Source organism: Diabrotica undecimpunctata, chromosome 2 (genome assembly GCF_040954645.1).
Source record: "Diabrotica undecimpunctata isolate CICGRU chromosome 2, icDiaUnde3, whole genome shotgun sequence".
NCBI lineage: Eukaryota > Metazoa > Arthropoda > Insecta > Coleoptera > Chrysomelidae > Diabrotica > Diabrotica undecimpunctata.
The window spans coordinates 149,008,575-149,026,305 of NC_092804.1; the positions used below are offsets into that span (position 1 = coordinate 149,008,575).

General features: G+C 31.9%; 1 protein-coding gene across 1 annotated transcript in view; it reads left to right on the forward strand.

The window, feature by feature from the left end:
• Window positions 1–372: 372 nt before the first annotated feature.
• The window catches only part of LOC140435033 (prestin-like), an 80,979-nt gene continuing 63,620 nt past the window's right edge, over window positions 373–17,731 (forward strand). Inside the window, exon 1 of the mRNA XM_072523709.1 lies at window positions 373–458. The gene's annotated coding sequence lies outside the window, so the exon portion shown is untranslated. The remainder of the gene's footprint in view (window positions 459–17,731) is intronic.

Consider the following 17,731-nt stretch of genomic DNA (forward strand, 5'->3'; position numbering starts at 1 on the left):
AAGAAATATTAAATGTATTTTATATAATTAAAACAAAATTTAAATAGTAATTGTAATGGCAAATGAAAATTTTTCAGCCCTAGGCCTTCAACACCTGTTGAGCTTCATGAATACATACATTTACTTAACTTTTATGTATCAGTCAAAGGTAACTATCATAAATTTTCAAATCAATATCTCCTTGGACAATTTTACAATAAAATAGAAAATGATAAATTACCTAAGAGAAAAATTCTATAAATTTCCATACATCGTACTGTAATGCGTTAGTACAAAAATATTGTTTCTTTGTTACGCTACTGATTTGTTATGTGTAAATTTATTCCAGTACTAGTGGTTTTTAGTTATAATTTTTCAATTAATTGTGTTTTAAACATAACAGTGGAATCAGTTCCATTTGCGTATTTCTCCGTCATTACCGTGTGTCATGTGCCTTCTAAACAAATGTTGATTTAAAAGTAAGTACCTAGCTTAAATCCTCCATAAATTTCAAATTATGTCGGGTTTTTCTTATTTTTACGAACAATGCTAGATAGGTTACTTATATAAATATTTTTACCATAATTTTTTATAGCTTTGCTTTATATTTTCTATTTATTTATTTTTATGCACAATCCTACTTTAAATTGCAACTTATATCGTGCTTTTATTAATCAATGGAAGCAATGCGAAATGGTTTATTTATATAAACTGTATTTATATATTTTGTATATTTATATATTTTGATTAATATTTATTTCTTTTTCTATTTTTAAAAGTATTTTTGATGTACACTAATTCGATAAATTTTTACGCATAAAAATATAAATCATAACTGCTATGGTCCTTTGCCAATGTTAACTGATTTTTATTGAATATTACTTCACTTTATCTGATACTTTATACAGATACTTAAAGGTTCTAAAAGATATATTATGAGGGGTAGCTAATGGCAAATCCGTGAAGACGTACAGCTGATCCTGCTTTGTTTTTGTTTTAAACTGTCTTAAAAAGTGAAAAAGCCATTTTTGCCTGTTAAACGTTTCTTAGGCAGTTTACAGAAAAACGGTTTAAATAAAAATTATGGATCTTAAAAAGTTCTTTAATTTGCAACTTTCTAAATTAAAATACATAAGGAATTCACAAAGATAGTTGCAAAAACATTTAATTTTGCAGTAATTTATAAATGTTATTAACTTTGTTTTTTGCATATTGACATGTAATATAACTACTTGAAATAGTGGCAGTTAATAAGGTATTTAAGTGTGCTAAATTTCAAATGAATCCACTAAGTAATTTATAAGTTATTCATTTTGTTTTTCCTGGAGATCGATTATTTAAACAACTGTTCTTGTCCAGACAGTTACTCTATATATTCTTTAAATCGAAATCGATTCTTTAAGGATTAGTTTTTAAGGTATGATAAAAAAACTGCAACATTTTATTAAATTTGTTATTGAAACACAGTTTGACCTGACTTTTTACCTTATAAACAATTGTAATAACTTTACAATTTTCATGTCACACTATTGTCTTCTTCTTTGAGTGCCTCTAAGGTTCTAATTTAATCTAGTGCTGTTTTGAATAATTCGTTAGTGGTACAGCCAAACCACTCTCTTAAATTTCTCATCCAGATCATTCTTCTACGGCCTGGATTTCTGCGTCCTTGGATTTTTCCTTGCATTATATTTTGTAGGAATGTGTACTTTTGTCCTCTCATCAGATGGTTTAAGTATTCAAGTTTTCTCTTTTTTTTATTCAGTATAACTTCTGAATCGATATTTATTCTGCGTATTATCTCTTCATTTGTAATTTTATTCACCCAACTTATTTCTAGTATACGGCGGTAGCACCACATCTCAAAGCTTTCAAGATTTTTAACATTCCTCTGTTTAAGAGTCCATGCCTCAACACCGTAAAGCAAAGTACTGAATACATAGCATTTTAACATTCTTGTTCGTAGCTGAATACTAATATCACGATTACAAAATAATTTTTTCATTTTTATAAAGGTAGACATAACAATTTCAATACGTCTTTTTATCTCGTGATTTTGGTCACCTGTTTCATTGATGAGGGTTCCCAAGTATTTGTATTCGCTTACTTTTTCGAGTTGGGTACCGTTTATTGCGATACTAGTGTCATGTATTGGATTCTTACTGAAGGTCATATATTTGGTTTTTTTGACGTTCATCCTTATGCCGTAGTTATTACATATCTCATTCATACTTCTCCATTGACTTATCCCTTCGTTTGCATGTGGGAGAGCTTCTTGGCATATTTGTTCGCTGTAGATATTAAACAAGAGCGGTGACAATATACAACCCTGTCGTACTCCTTTAAGTATTTCTATTTCGTCCGATGTTTGGTCTTCTATTTTTATATTAGCTCGCTGAGTCCAGTACAGATTTAGTATTATTTGTATGTCTCTGGTGTCGATGTTCTTACCATCCAGGATTTCTTTGAGTTTATTGTGGTGTACTTTGTCTAAAGCCTTTTCAAAGTCTATAAAGCAGGCGTGTACCTCTTGGTTACCATCTAGACATCTCTGTGTTAGGACGTTCAAGGCAAAGAGAGCTTCTCTTGTACCTAATCCTTTTCAGAATCCCATCTGTATATCGTTAATATCGATATCTAACTTTTGATAGATTCGGCTGTGGATGACTCTGAGAAATATTTTAAGCCGATGACTCATCAAGGAGATTGTCCGATGATCTGAACATTGCATTGCCTTAGTTTTCTTCGGTACGATGACAAACGTAGACAGCAACCATTCCTTAGGTACTATACCAGTACTGTATATTGTATAGAATAGATGTAATATTATGGTTACGGATTTATCATTCAAAAGCTTTAACAGTTATGTAGGAATTTTATCAGGTCCATTTGCTTTTGCATTTTTAGCGTTTCTTATTGCGTATTTTACTTGTTCTTTTAATATGTCTGGCCCAGTGGCATTGATTATCTGAGTTAAGTTGTTTCTATCGTCGTCAAATAATTCATTCAGGTATTCTGTCCATCTTTTTATTTTATTCTCTAGATCTACAATAAGATTTCCATCTTTGTCCTTAAGTTTACCTATTTGACATTTCTTTATGCTACTTGTTATCTATTTTACTTTTTTGTCCATATTAAACGCATCGTACTTTTTCTCATAGGTTTCCATTTCTTCACACTTTTCTTTAATCCACGCCTCTTTGGCTTCTTTTATTCTCTTTTTTATGTGTTTGTTTATTTCTTTGTATTTGTCTAGGTAATTCTTCATATTTCTTCTTTGTTCCATCAAGTCTAAATCTTGTGTCATCTTCATCATGTGTCAAAGTTAATCTTGTGTCATCCACCCCTTATTCTTTGTTGTTGTTTTTGTAAGATGTTTCTTTCCTGCTGTTTGTATAGCTGTATTTATGAACTTTAATTTTTGGTTAACGTTATTTGTATCGTTAATTTGTTGCTGCACTAAACGGAGGTTTTCACACTCTTGTAAGTAGGCTCAATCAAAATCTGGTAAAAAAACACATTAAAAAAACAACAACAATTATAATAACTTTTACAATTTTCATGTCACACTCTTGTAAGTAGGCTCAATGAAAATCTGGTAAAAAAACACATTCCCAAAAAAAACAACACCTTCACAACACCAAAAAGGCATCTAACGTACATAGTATAAATTTTCCGGGAGATGCGGCTTCTGTCATTTGGGGCAGTAGATGGAAGAGTTGGATATATACTGCAATATGTATTTTTGCTACTGTTAGTAAAGGATTGCCACTCAATTTCCCAATTAATTCTAACATGTTTCTTCCTAGCTGAAACTATATCCCATTTGGGCAACTCTTTGTACTGTATACCCACTAAAGTAACGTATTTAGCCGAATGGTCTACTTTTTCATGGCCTGGAATATTAGAGTGAGCTTTAACCCACACAAAGTAAACAATTATTTTTAAAGAAGTTAAGATTCTTAGCTTTTCAAGCGCATCTACAATTAGTCTGTTGGTATATATGTGTTTAGAGAAATGTCTTAATGCGAGGAGAACGGACTGTGAGTCAGATAAAATTATATATCGTTCGAAATATAATGTGCTATTAATTATCCAATCCAACGCGTTGACAATGGCTACCAATTAAGCTGTGAATATTGAGCAATCTGATTTTAATTTGTACTGAAAATAATCTTGAATATTGTCTATGTAAATGGCACAGCCAACACCAGCAGACGATTTTCAGCCATCGGTATAAATTTTACAAGAATGGTTACAGTCTTCCAGCTTGTTCTGTACTACTAAATCTTCGTAAACAATTGAAATAGATGAAGGAATTACTACAACAGGTTGTCATTCATATAGTCATATTCATAGTCATAGTCATATTCATATAGTATGTCATAAATTTTTCTGCCAAAAATAAACGTCTTAAATGTAAAGGTGGCTCGTTACATTCTGCCAAAAAGGCTGGTGTGGGAGTAGATTTGAGAGCTCCTAGGACTAACCTTAAAGCTTTATATTGTATTCGATCCAATTTAAACAAATGAGATTTTGTCGCTGATCCATAGAAAAAGCTTCCATAGTCCAAAATTGATCTGGTATATGCTCTGTAAAATAATAAATTTATTTTCGGGTCTGCTCCTCAATCGTATCGATTAACATCCTTAAGGAACTTAAGGCTTTTTTCACATTTGGTAATGCAAGTATTAATATGCTCGTTCTAGGTTTATTTTGAATCCAAGGTAACACATAGGTATGTAAAACTGTTATATACAGGAATTTCCAGCTGGGAGAATTTTAACGTAGTAACTTGTGGTAACCTGTGTCTCGAAAAAAATACTACACCTGACTTCTTAGGTGACATGTCAACTATCACTTATGACTATCAAAATACTTTTTGCAATAAGACATATTTACTTTAAGGGCATTAACACATTGTTGAAAAGTTTTTTTCTCAACATAGAAACAGCAAATCAGCACAAAGTCATCAGCAAATTGTAAAGTGTTACACTGCATTCCCATGGTATGTAAGTTTATTGAATACAAGATAAATAATAAGGGACTAAGAACTGAGCCCTGAGGTAACCCTTTGTTACAAAAACATTATTTATTCTTATTAGCTACGCATCCTTACTAACTGCAGTTATATTAAAATCAATTATTTTGTCGAAAGAATAAACTATAAAATTAAATAAAAAATTAAATGTATTTTAATAATTTATAATAATTATTATACAGATTGAACGAATTTAAAACGGAACATACGAAATCAATGTATTTCGGCTCAACTCCGCTCTAGGTGGTTGGCCAACAAAAGGTTGTCAAATAATTATATTATAAAAATCCAATACTTCAGCGGGCTGCTGGATTCGGAACTCATTCAAGAACAAGTCAAAACTCCACCCAAATAGGTTGCCTAGAATCACTGAAAAAACTAGACTAAACAAGCAGTTATTATGCTGTCAAACCACTTATCGCTTCCTTATAGTCCAAGAGATAGAGCCGAAATTTTGAACTGATCAGTAATATGACATTTCTCTATTGGAATATATTCATTGTAACTTTGTTAAGACTTTGCTTTACAGGCGGACGCCCCTCGTGGTACAGGGGGTGGCTATACAGGGATGAAGTTGTCATTTTTTTCGGAAAAATTAACGATTAATAATATGGCTGAAAATTTGCCCAGAGTAAGATCTTGGTATAACTAGACGAAATCCCAAAGGGCGGACACGAGAGTGGATACATAAGGTGTGGCGGACAGGGGTGAAATTGCAATTTTTTGGGGAAAAATTAACGATAAGTAATATGTCCGCCATTTTCATGGCTCATTATTTAGCCCCTAAAAACTTTAAATCCAAAAGGGCGGATAGCTGGGTTGGTACAGAGAGCCACAAAACGGGGTCAAATGTACCACTTGCCTGCGCATTTTAGGTCTCGGTAACAATTTTCAAACTGATTTTATTATGATATTTTTATACCGATTGATTTGAAAATTTGTATGCTCACTTCTGTTACTATTCTGAGAAGCGTCAAGTAGAGTTTTCCTCAAAATTTTCCAAAAAAATTCCGTAAATGAAAATTTTCGTAATTTTTTGAGGTACAATCTAATTTGTAGAATCCTTTCGATTTTCTGTAAGTTATACCATGATTTGTTTTCCAAAAATATTCAAACGATTTTTCCGATAAGAAAAAAAAATTTAGAAAAACTTTTCTAAAGCATTTGATAAAACTCTACGTCGTCGTCTGAATCTTTTATAGAATATTTTGTAGTTTTAAAATGATATTATGACAATGTTTTTTTTTCAAACTAAAGTCATATTTACTTTACAAATCACAATTTTTTCTTAAATATAAATATTTTACGAATTAATTTTTAATTGAATAAATGTTTGATATTTGATATTTTATTAAATTAAAGTAATTTTATAATGTTAACTATTAAATATTTTTGGTATAACAAATAGTAATTTTACTTATTTTTTATTACAATAAAAAGGTTTTTAAATTTATATTGCATAAATAATAATTGTTCAGATATAAGAAAAATTTGATTTATTCTTACATTATTAATCAATTACAAAATATTTCTATTTATCAATAGGTAAAATTCAATTTGTAGAATTCCTTTAACATTTTACAAATAATTATTAATAAAAATTAATTTAATAGTGGAATTATCAATTTTTTAAGTTTTGAAATTTACTTTGTAGATATTTTTAATATTTTTTTTAACTTTTAAATTGATTGAATTTTTTTTCATTAGTTAATTATAATTTTACAAATTCTGTTTGGACAATAATTTTGCATCATTATTATTTTAAAATATTAAAATAATAATGATGCGCGTTCATTTAGATCAGTAATTCTAGACGCATGCGCTAAATGTAATAAGTATCAAGATGCTTTTATTCAACTTGGTGAAACTGACTTCGATTGTAATGAAGTTTTTGACACCTTAGAAACTTTCATATGTCACTTATATGGAACAGGACTGGCGAGAACAATTCCAAAAAGAAAAGTAAACGATGTCAGAGTTTCACTATTTAACCGGCAGTATAAGTTGCATGATGTGAACGAGCCTTAAAAAAAAAACTAAAAAATTTCGATGCTTCAAGCTTACCATCATGTCATGAATTACACCAACATCTACTGCGAGCTCATTATATTTCAAATATTTGGACAAATGCTCATAAAAAAGTACCAACAGAATTGATTGTTGAAGAACCTGGTTGGGAGTTTGAAGATGAAACATATAAATTCAAATGATTTAGTGGACCTCAGATGCCAGAATCAGTTCGAGAAGTAGTGATTGAAAATGAAGCAGATAATGAATGTGATATTATTGAAAGTGAAAGTAACGAAGATGATGAATGTGATGACATCAATGAGAGTGAGAAAAATGACGAAATTTTTAAAGTTTTTCTAACTTTTTTTTTCTTATCGGAAAAATCGTTTGAAAATTATTGGAATAAAATCATGGTAGAACTGACAGAAAATCGAAAGGATTCTACAAATTAGATTTTACCTCAAAAAATTACGAAAATTTTCATTTACGGAAATTTTTTTGGAAAATTTTGAGGCTTGAAACTCTACTTGACGCTTTTCAGAATAGTAACAGAAGTGAGCATACAAATTTTTAAATCAATCGGTATAAAAATATCATAATAAAATCAGTTTGAAAATTGTTACCGAGACCTAAAATGCGCAGGCAAGTGGTACATTTGACCCCGTTTGATGGCTCTCTGTACCAACCCAGCTGTCCTCCCTTTTATATTTGGAGTTTTTAGGGGCTAAATAATGAGCCATGAAAATGGCGGACATATTACTTATCGTTAATTTTTCCCCAAAAAATTGCAATTTCACCCCTGTCCGCCACACCTTATGTATCCACTCTCGTGTCCGCCCTTTGGGATTTCGTCTAGTTATACCAAGATCTTACTCTGGGCAAATTTTCAGCCATATTATTAATCGTTAATTTTTCCGAAAAAAATGACAACTTCATCCCTGTATAGCCACCCCCTGTACCACGAGGGGCGTCCGCCTGTAAGGCAAAGTCTTAACCCAGTTACAATGAATATATTCCTATAGAGAAATGTCATATTACTGATCAGTTCAAAATTTCGGCTCTATCTCTCCGACTATTAGGCAAGCTCCTCTTTCCTTTAAAGAAGACAGATAGTTGAACGATATTTTATACAATGTCTATCACCGCGTATGGATTTATTTTTGTCCCAGTTTTATATTGGTCCACTATTTCAAATGCAGTTCAAACAGACATATATTAAATTGTATGTTCCGTTTTAAATTGGTTCAATCTGTATATTTATATAATATACACTTATCAATAAAATTTAAATATTTCTTACGAAATAATAGCAAAATTCTATAACTTTTTTATGAAAAAATTTAATTAATTTATTTTTCCGGGGTGAAAATAGCATAATTTCAATCATTTTGTTTCGCTACCAAAGTTTAAAAGAATGAAGGTTCTTTTGTCATATAAGCCATGATATTGCAAATTTGCTTTAATTTGAAATTCCAATCTAAAAAAAAACGGAGCTCCGACAGGTTTCCCCTCCACATTTCCGTGGCGGTATTTAACGAGTAACATCATTTTAACGGGGTATAAATTTTTACTCTTTTATTGTATATGTCATCTATAAGTTGGATCATAAAAATTAGATCTTCATTTCTTCTATATTTTCTTGAGAAAAGCATCACTGTCACCGAAATATCCCTTTAAATCAAAGACATGTTATTAGAAGTACACAGAGATTAGTAATTATGCAATATTATGAATAACAGCTCCGAGGTACATTACCGATCGTTTAGTAGATCTAGTTGTACCCTATGTATTCCTTATCTGTAGGCGAACAACACTTGTTCACCTATCGCAAATGTGATAAGGGATAATTTATTGAACTTGATAAAAAAATTCCGATGAACTGATACTAACCAAAACAAGATTTAAATTTTATAGAGCATGTTTGCGACGATGCTTAATAGGTGAAAGCCTGCCAGAAATAAGACACTAATTACAACGTGATCTTCAGGTAAACATTATCTGAATTTAGCGACATATCTTATGTAGTATAGTTAAAGCTCAAAAAGGTAATATCTAATATTAATAATCAGAGTACTTTCATTGATTTTAAAGCCTACAGTCAAAGAATGTGCTATTTACGCTTAAAAGGTAAATTCTTTAATTACAGTTTAATTAATGCACATGCCCCGACCGACGACAAACTAGAAGACATTAAAGAACAGTTTTTCGAAGACCTAGAACAAGCCTACAGAAGATGCCCCAAAAATGACATTAAAATAGTGCTAGGTGACATGAATGCAAGAATAGGACGGGAGCATGTTTTTATGCCGACTATAGGAAGGCATAGCCTACACAAAATCAGTAGCGATAATGGATTACGACTGATAAACTTAGCAGCAGCACTGAACATGACCGTCGCTAGCACCTATTTTGAACACAAGAATATACACAAGGTAACCTGGACCTCCCCTGATTTAAGAACAACTAGTCAGATTGATCACATCTTAATAGATTCAAGACACGGAACGGACATAATAAACTGCAGAAGTTATAGAGGCGCAAACATAGACTCAGACCATTGTTTAGTGATCTCAACACTAAGGGCTAGAATTTCAAACTCCAACAAAGAAAAAGAAATAAATAGAAAGAAATGGAATGTACAGAAGCTGAGAGATACAACTGTTGCAAAACAGTACTGGGAAAATGTTACCAATAGGTTAAGGAATCAAAGTCTAGGCGAAAAAGACCAGAGAGATATAGATTCATTCTGGAACAGGATAAGGAAAGATATTGAGTCAGCAGCACAAGATGAAATAGGAACAGAAACTTGTACCCGAAAAAATCACTGGTTTGACGATGAATGCAAAGACGCAACACAGAAAAAAAATGAAGCCTATGCAAAAATGCTTACCCGCCGAACTAGAATAAGTATAGAGAAATACCAGACAAAGAGAAGAGAAGAAAAGAAAATACACAGAATGAAGAAACGAACTAAAAAAAGGTGAATTGGTGGTTCAATACAATTCACAACTAATTTACATAATTAAATGGAAAGACTGTCGTGAAATAATGGCTATTTCTAGTGAATATAATGCACGTATGGAAACCATGATAAATTGGCGTGGTCAAGAAAAAAAAAACCTGTATTGATAGATAAATATAATGAGTTTAGGGCAGTTTAGAGTTAATCATGGCGACCAGATGATGTCATATTATTCCTCTGAGCACAAGACGCTTATTTGGTATAAAAAGCTAACTGTTCATATATTTCAAATAATGATGATCACATCACATTATCTTTACAAGAAAGGGAATTCTGACAATAAAATGACCTTTTAGGATTACCGATTATGTATTATTGAGAAGATAATTGGACTTACACCACCAGAACCAGAACCATTACGAAAAATTAAGATAACACATCTTCCTGAACTTTGTCCCAAAAGTGAAAGAGAAAATAAAAGAGTTAAAAGGAGATGGTGTGAGGTTTGCTGGCAAGAAAAAAAAGAGTCGACTTAATTTATTACTGTCCATTATGTCCTAATCAACCTGGACTGTGTTTATCTTCATGCTTTCGTAAATTCCATTTTAAAATATAGTTTTGGTTACTTTTCTTTAGTTTCGGTTTCTTTTTTTGTTTGTGTTTTAATTAAATGTGCTTTTTATGTTTTATCGTAAATTTTTAGATTATTTGTTTGAATTTTTAGATAAAAACCGTATATTACTGAACGCCGCAAGGGAAGTCCCCGGCACTCATTTAGCAATTAGCTTTTCTGTGCCTTCACCACCCCTAAGGCGGTCTTGTGTTTTTTGAAAAAATATACCAAAATTTATACTTAGTCTAGTACCCATCAGCTAAAATAAATATTACAACACTATTTAAAAATAAACATGCTGCCATCTGGACTTTGTCACTAATGAGTTGCGGAGTTAAATGTGTTAATGTTATATTAAATTCGCTCATGGATGCAGATTAAATTAGTTTGCCAGCAATTCTTTGATTTTGCACTTGAAAGATTACTCATATATTCATACAAATTATCCTGCAAATTTATCTCGTATCTATCTTGTATTTGTAGAGTACGTCTATATGTCAATCAAAATAGGATGACATTTTGAGATAATAAAACAATAATATAGAATTAGACCAAATTACCTCATTACAAAGTCTTTATTTAATCGCATCTTTTATTCTGACTAATAACGTTTGTTGTCAATATAATATTTATATTACTGTATATCGAAATGTTATTAATAATTGTGTATTCAATATAAATTATTGTCATTATGATGGCGTTGTGATTAAAAGAAGTAAATAAGAACAACAGCTATGAATACAAGCAAAAATTTTTTCTAAATTTTTTTTATAAAATTTTATAAAATATCGGAACAAGAACGGATACCGAAAGAATGGACTAAAGTTACAGTAGCTAATGATGTATATAAAATACTTGCAGTATGATGATTCAGAAAAGGGCACAGCACAGTAGATAAAATTTTCTTGCTGCCTGAAATACAAGCAGAAAGTTACAAATACGAGAAATTTACAGTGGTCGTATATTACTTTAAACAATCCTTTAACAGAGTAAAACGAAAAGAAATATACAAGGCACTACGTAAGATAAGAATTAGTGAAAACTAGTAAGAATGGCAAAAATGGCACTCAGAAAATCAGAGAATAGGGTTAAAATAAATAGCAGAAACAGATAAGTTTGAAATCAAATAGGGGGTGCGACAAGGAAACCCAGTGTTATCATTGTTGTTCAGTATCCTTCTTGAAATTGTCGTTAAAAAGAGCTAATTCGCACTACATCGGCTCCGGTCAAGAACACTGATTAGACCTTGGCCGCGTAGAGTCTAACTTACAATGCGATCAGCCGTGCGGCCAGCAACATGCTGCTTCTTATACGTTGGCCGTACCTCGTAAGAGGCTTTCTACATTAACTTTTATCTTTAATTCAGAAGATGTCACGGAGGTCGTTGCTGTATACATGTATAATCGTTTAATTAAAAGAAAACAAATATTGAGTAAATCCAATTTTTAAATTGTCCCATAGTACACAAATTATACAATACACGTACAAATCACTGTCTGGCCGCATTCTGGCTGGCCGTCGTGCGCGTTGATCCATAAGAGTAGATACTAACTTTGGTCGCAACGACCGTCTGGTCGGAAGCTCGTCATATCAACGAAATATAGCTGGTGCGGCCAACTGGCTGCAACGGCCACATGCGCGTTGATCCGACCAGCCGCAATCCTGGCTATGGCCGGAGTCACAATAGTGCGTGTTAGCTCAGAAGCCGAAATTAACAGGACAGGACTTGTATATCAACAGAGACACCAATGCCTAGTATTCGCTGATGACAGTACTGATAGTCAGAAGTAAACAAAAAATAATAAAAAGACTGGAAGCAAAAAGAAAAATTAAAGGGATATACATAAATAAAGAAAAGACCAAATATATGGAAAAAACAGAAAGAGAATAATACCTGACAATACTCTTAGAAGAGAAAACAAATAAATTCGAATAAGTAGAAATATTCCAATGCCTAGGAGTGACACTTACCGGGAGACCAAATATAAAAGAATAAATCCAAACGAGGATTATGGCTGGTAATCGTTGTACATACTTTGCTCTAAACAACTTATTAAGCACTAAAAGCATGCCTAAAGGGGCTAAGATAAGAATATATAAGACAGTAATAAGACTATGGCATTATATTGCAAGTGAAACATGGACGATGAATAAATCAGAACCAACAATGCTCAAATTGTGAAGAGAAAAGTTTTCAGGGAAATATTTCGAAAAAAGCTATGGAATATAATGTGGACAAAAAGACCAAATATAGAACTAGATACGATTTATGGTGAAGCGAATATCGTAGGTATCGTAAATTCACAAAGACTGAGATGGCTGGGGTATATCCAAAGGATGCCAAACACAAGACTACGTAAAAGAATACTAAAGGGAGAAATAGAAGGAAAAAAGAGGACAGGTAGGCCGAAAACCAGGTGGACGAAGGAGGTTAAAAAAAACATAGAAGAACTTAAAATCTCAAATTGGAAGAGTAAAGCAGAAGACATGAAAGAACGGAACAGAATAGTAATCCAAGCCATGGACCTTCTATGCCTGGAGACCAATGCATTACTGTAATGCATTGAGTGGAGTAGTGTCTGAGGGTTTAGGAGACTGAGACCTCGAAAGTCCTGAAGACATCAAAGAGGATATCGAAAGCTCGGCGCAATGATAATCGACGCGGTTCAACCCGAAAGACTGTTAAGTTAATAATATTTTTTGTAATAGTATAAATCTTAGCTCCAGGTAAACTTCACCAGATTTATTCTACATTTTATTAGTAATTATAACAATTTGTCTAATCATCAGAAAATGTTGAAGTACAGGAGAAAAAATAAAACGGAAAATTCTAAAAAATAATGATAAGAAAAGTAAAATAAAATATGAAAAAATTCTTAATAACGAGTGTTTCTACCTTTACTACGTATAACAGCCTCACATCGTTGGCCCATACTTAATAATTGCCGTATTTCATTTTGGTCTAGTTCTCTACAAATCTGGATCAGCCTCTCTACCACTTCCTGTAAGTTGTTTGGTTGGATCGGTGTCGCTCTTAATCACCTACCAAATATATCCCAGAGATTTTCAATCGGATTTAAATCCGGACTATGTACTGGACATTCCATAGTGTTAATTTCTACCTCTTAGCTTGCATTACCTTGCATTAGTAAGAAATTTTCACCGGTATAAGGAGCGAATGGTACTACATGTTGCTCCAGGATCTCCAATATGTACCTTTCAGCTGTAACAGTTCCATTTTGTATGACCACTAGGTCCGTACGTGCCGTTGAAGAAATACCACCCCACACCATAACGGATCCTCCACCAAAAAATGTGGTGTGTGAGAAGTTACACTGAGCATATCCCTGTAGTATAGCATATACTTAGTATTCCCTAAGTCGCTAGCCAACAGTTTCAGCACTAATTTGTATAGCATGCACGTTTTGAAGCTAAATTTGTAGACTTCGATGTGTTACAAAACGTTGTCGAAGAGCAGAAATTCTTAAAAATCGATCTTGACTACCCGGTTTCGTCGTTGCCCTGGTCTGCGAGTATGATCTCCTGTTTCGAGGAATCTTTCTAACACCCGTGAGAGGGATGTGTGGGACACATTAATCTGATGACCAATTCTTCGGTAACTCCAACCTTCTTCCGACAGTATCACTACTTGGGCACATTCATCTCGGGTTAAATTACGTGATTGACGCTTCATAATAAACACAATTAACAATATTCAACAATTAAACAGTAGCTGAATAAAATTCGTGAACACTTGGAAATTAGTATATTTATAGAATTAGTGCATTTTTTGCTTCTTTTTGTTTTGTTGCAAAAAAACTATAGCGATAAAACGCAGTCAATAAATATAGAGTATACGAATAGCATATACAAGGGGCTTGCAAAATATAACATTACAATGGAAATTTTTATTAACGCTAATAAAATATTTTAATATTTCAAAGTGGTGCGTTAATTTCTTGGAGAAGTGTATATATTCTACAAAAAAGATTTTTAAAATTTAAAGGTATCTACTAAATAATGGAAGATTAAGATAAATATGTATTGCTGACTTATTAATGTTCATCAGTACGGTGCAGTTAAATTAGAATAAGTAAATTTAAACTGGAAAACGATTATAACCAGCATAGTACAACCAATTTGTGGCATTAATTTTTGGACAACCGTGACGACGCAGTGCTACAACTAACTAAATGTTCAATAAAATTTAGTATTAGTTTTTTTCTTTTTTATACTTTTATATACCTTTAACACGTTGCCTGCCGTAGAGGATTTTGTAATACTTTCCGTTCACGCCGTAGTCACCGAGACGGCATCAGAGATACATTAAAATTTTCGGTCAAATAGACCTCGCTGGCGGGCAGAGCAATTTTTTTCTCGGTCACATAGACCGAGACCACAGGTATTTTACCCTCCTCGGTCATTTTTGATTTAATTAAAAAATGCACTGTCTAGAGAAGGTTAATAACTTGTTTTCTCAGTAGAGTGTACTTTTTAATTAGTTGTAATTTTTTTTTTTTCAAACAAGGTTCTGTTTTTGTTGTAATAATCTTTATATTATTTTACTCTTTATATCGTTTTACACTATATTTTGGTCGTTTAATTTTACGTACCCCTAATTTATCTAATTAATACAGAAATTTTAATAAAACTCATTAGAAATAAGCATTGGAGAGATAGTTAACTAGGTCATTAGTTTTATCAGTAAATAATGTTTAGTCGAAGCAAGGCAAAAAAAAGTCGAGTTAGTAGTTATTTGGTTTATGCTTAAAAACTACAAAAAACAACAGTTCAAATTATGAACATCGTTAAAATTTTTTATTCGCTATAAATAGGTAAGATAAAAAGCTTTTATTCGTTTGAAAAAATATTCCCAAGAAACATTTTTGCATGATAATGTTTGTGATTTCCTCAGAAGAATAAGATTTAAGAAGTCCCCATGTGAAAAGTGGTCCTTATTAAATTTATTTTAAACAAATTTTAAAAATCAACTTTTTCGAGATACTTTAGATCGAGTTAATGACCGAGTTTCAGGTTTAAAATAAGCTCCACATAAAACTAGTTTTTGGGTGTTAAAAAGCAACCAAATAATTATAGTTTAACATATAAAGTGAATCAAAGTGATTTTTCTCATCGCAAGTATAAAATATGTGAGTACAAATATTGATTTATTATAAATAATCAACATAAAAATAAATAATTTTTCACCAAAGCCAGCATTCACCAAATTCAAATATGAAAAAATCAAAATGTACCTAAATTTCTATCCAAAAAACAAACAATAGTTTTTCCTGAGCTGGAAAATACAAAGTTAAAAGAATATTTGTTTACAGTTGGTGATTTAATGCATCCCAAAAATAATAATTTCTCCTTAAGAATGTCAAATAATCGACTTTTCATTTACCTAACAAGCGGAGCTTTTGGAGATATTATCCATTTCACTCACGCTACAAGAAATAATACAAATAGAAAGCTGAAACTTTCCAGCTTTTTCTATTATTTTTTTGGAGATTTTTAAAACATAAAATGTGGCTATACTCATAGTCCCTTTGGTTTTTGATTTATTAAATATCCTTCTATAACGACAAAGCTACTTTAGGTCACAATAAAGTCACAGGAAAAAAGTTAAAAACTGAAATATATTGAATTATCACAAAAGAAAATACACAAAAGAAAGTATATTATTTTTCATGATAAATATGAAATCAGTTGTTTCTCAGAATGTGTGATTTATATATACTACGTAAAAAATCAAGCCTACTAACTCCTCCCATATTTTGGTTATTCAACCCAGCAGCCTCAGGTTGGAGTACTTTAAACTTCAATATATATATATATATATATATATATATATATATATATATATATATATATATATATATATATATATATATATATATTAGGGTGTCCCGAAAAATCGCTTTTTGTTTTTGTTTAATACACGACCTCTGGAAATTGGGGTAATTGCTCGTAAATTATCACAATAATTTAAAAAAAATTATAACAATATATCTTTAGGGTTGACCTTACAAAGAACTTGACGATCGACAGCTACCAACTATAAGAGATGTTATGAAATGTATTTAATTTATGAAGAACGATCTAGAATTAAAGTATAATGCAAAAGAACCATCCAATTCAGAAATATATGCCATTGTTTCTGAAAAAGTTATTAATATTTGGACAAAAGCTTCGATTCCAATCGTAACTAAGGAACGGATTATTCAGTTACTAAAATATTATTTCGAAAAGTACCTTAGTTTGAAAAGACACCCCAAAAGCAAACGAAATAACAGTTTTAAAAACAAAGTGAAGTATTTTGTAGAGTCAGCTGAAGACCTTTTCGACGTTGCTGCTTGTAAACGTATTTCTATTGAATCTTGTTCATGTTTAAAATATAAAAAAGTTCCCATCAATGATAGAGACTTTTGTTGGATCAAAGAAATGACAGGAAAATGGTTATGGGCGGTGTTGATAAGAATTAACTGCCAGATTCGTGAAGCGACAGTAGAGAAAAATAGAAGAATCAATGAGGGCAACAAAAAAGTTGTGTGCTACTCAAACGACCGATTCTGTATCAGCAAATTGTGATGAAAAAGTAGTGCCTGACTCTTTCTCAACAGAGACACCGTCGACTTCCACGTTTAATAGAAATACGTTGCGGTTGCCAACAGTTGCTAAAGTCAGTGATAGATACGGTTTGCTTCTGCCGTTTTGGTTGACATGGGTTTGAATTCTACCGAAGATTTGGCACTGATTATTGATAAAAACAAAATCCACAGAGCTGTATGTAAAGCTCGAAGAGATGCTTCAAAAAATGTTGCAGGTATTGTTGTAAATAGCATTTACTTTGGTTTACGAAAGGACAAGACTCTGATAAATGAGAAAATAGGAAATTGTTACCATCGCAAAGAGATTTTGGAAGAACACATCTCATTGTTATTAGAACCCGAGTCAATTTATTTGGGACATACAACGCCTAGTCGTGGCGCTGAAAATGGAATTTTTACTTCGATCACAACTTTTTTTGAGGGTCAAAGTTTGAATTTAGATGATGTAATTTGCATTGGATGCGATGGAACTGCAACTAATATTGACTGGAAGGGTCGTGTGATTCAATATTTAGAGG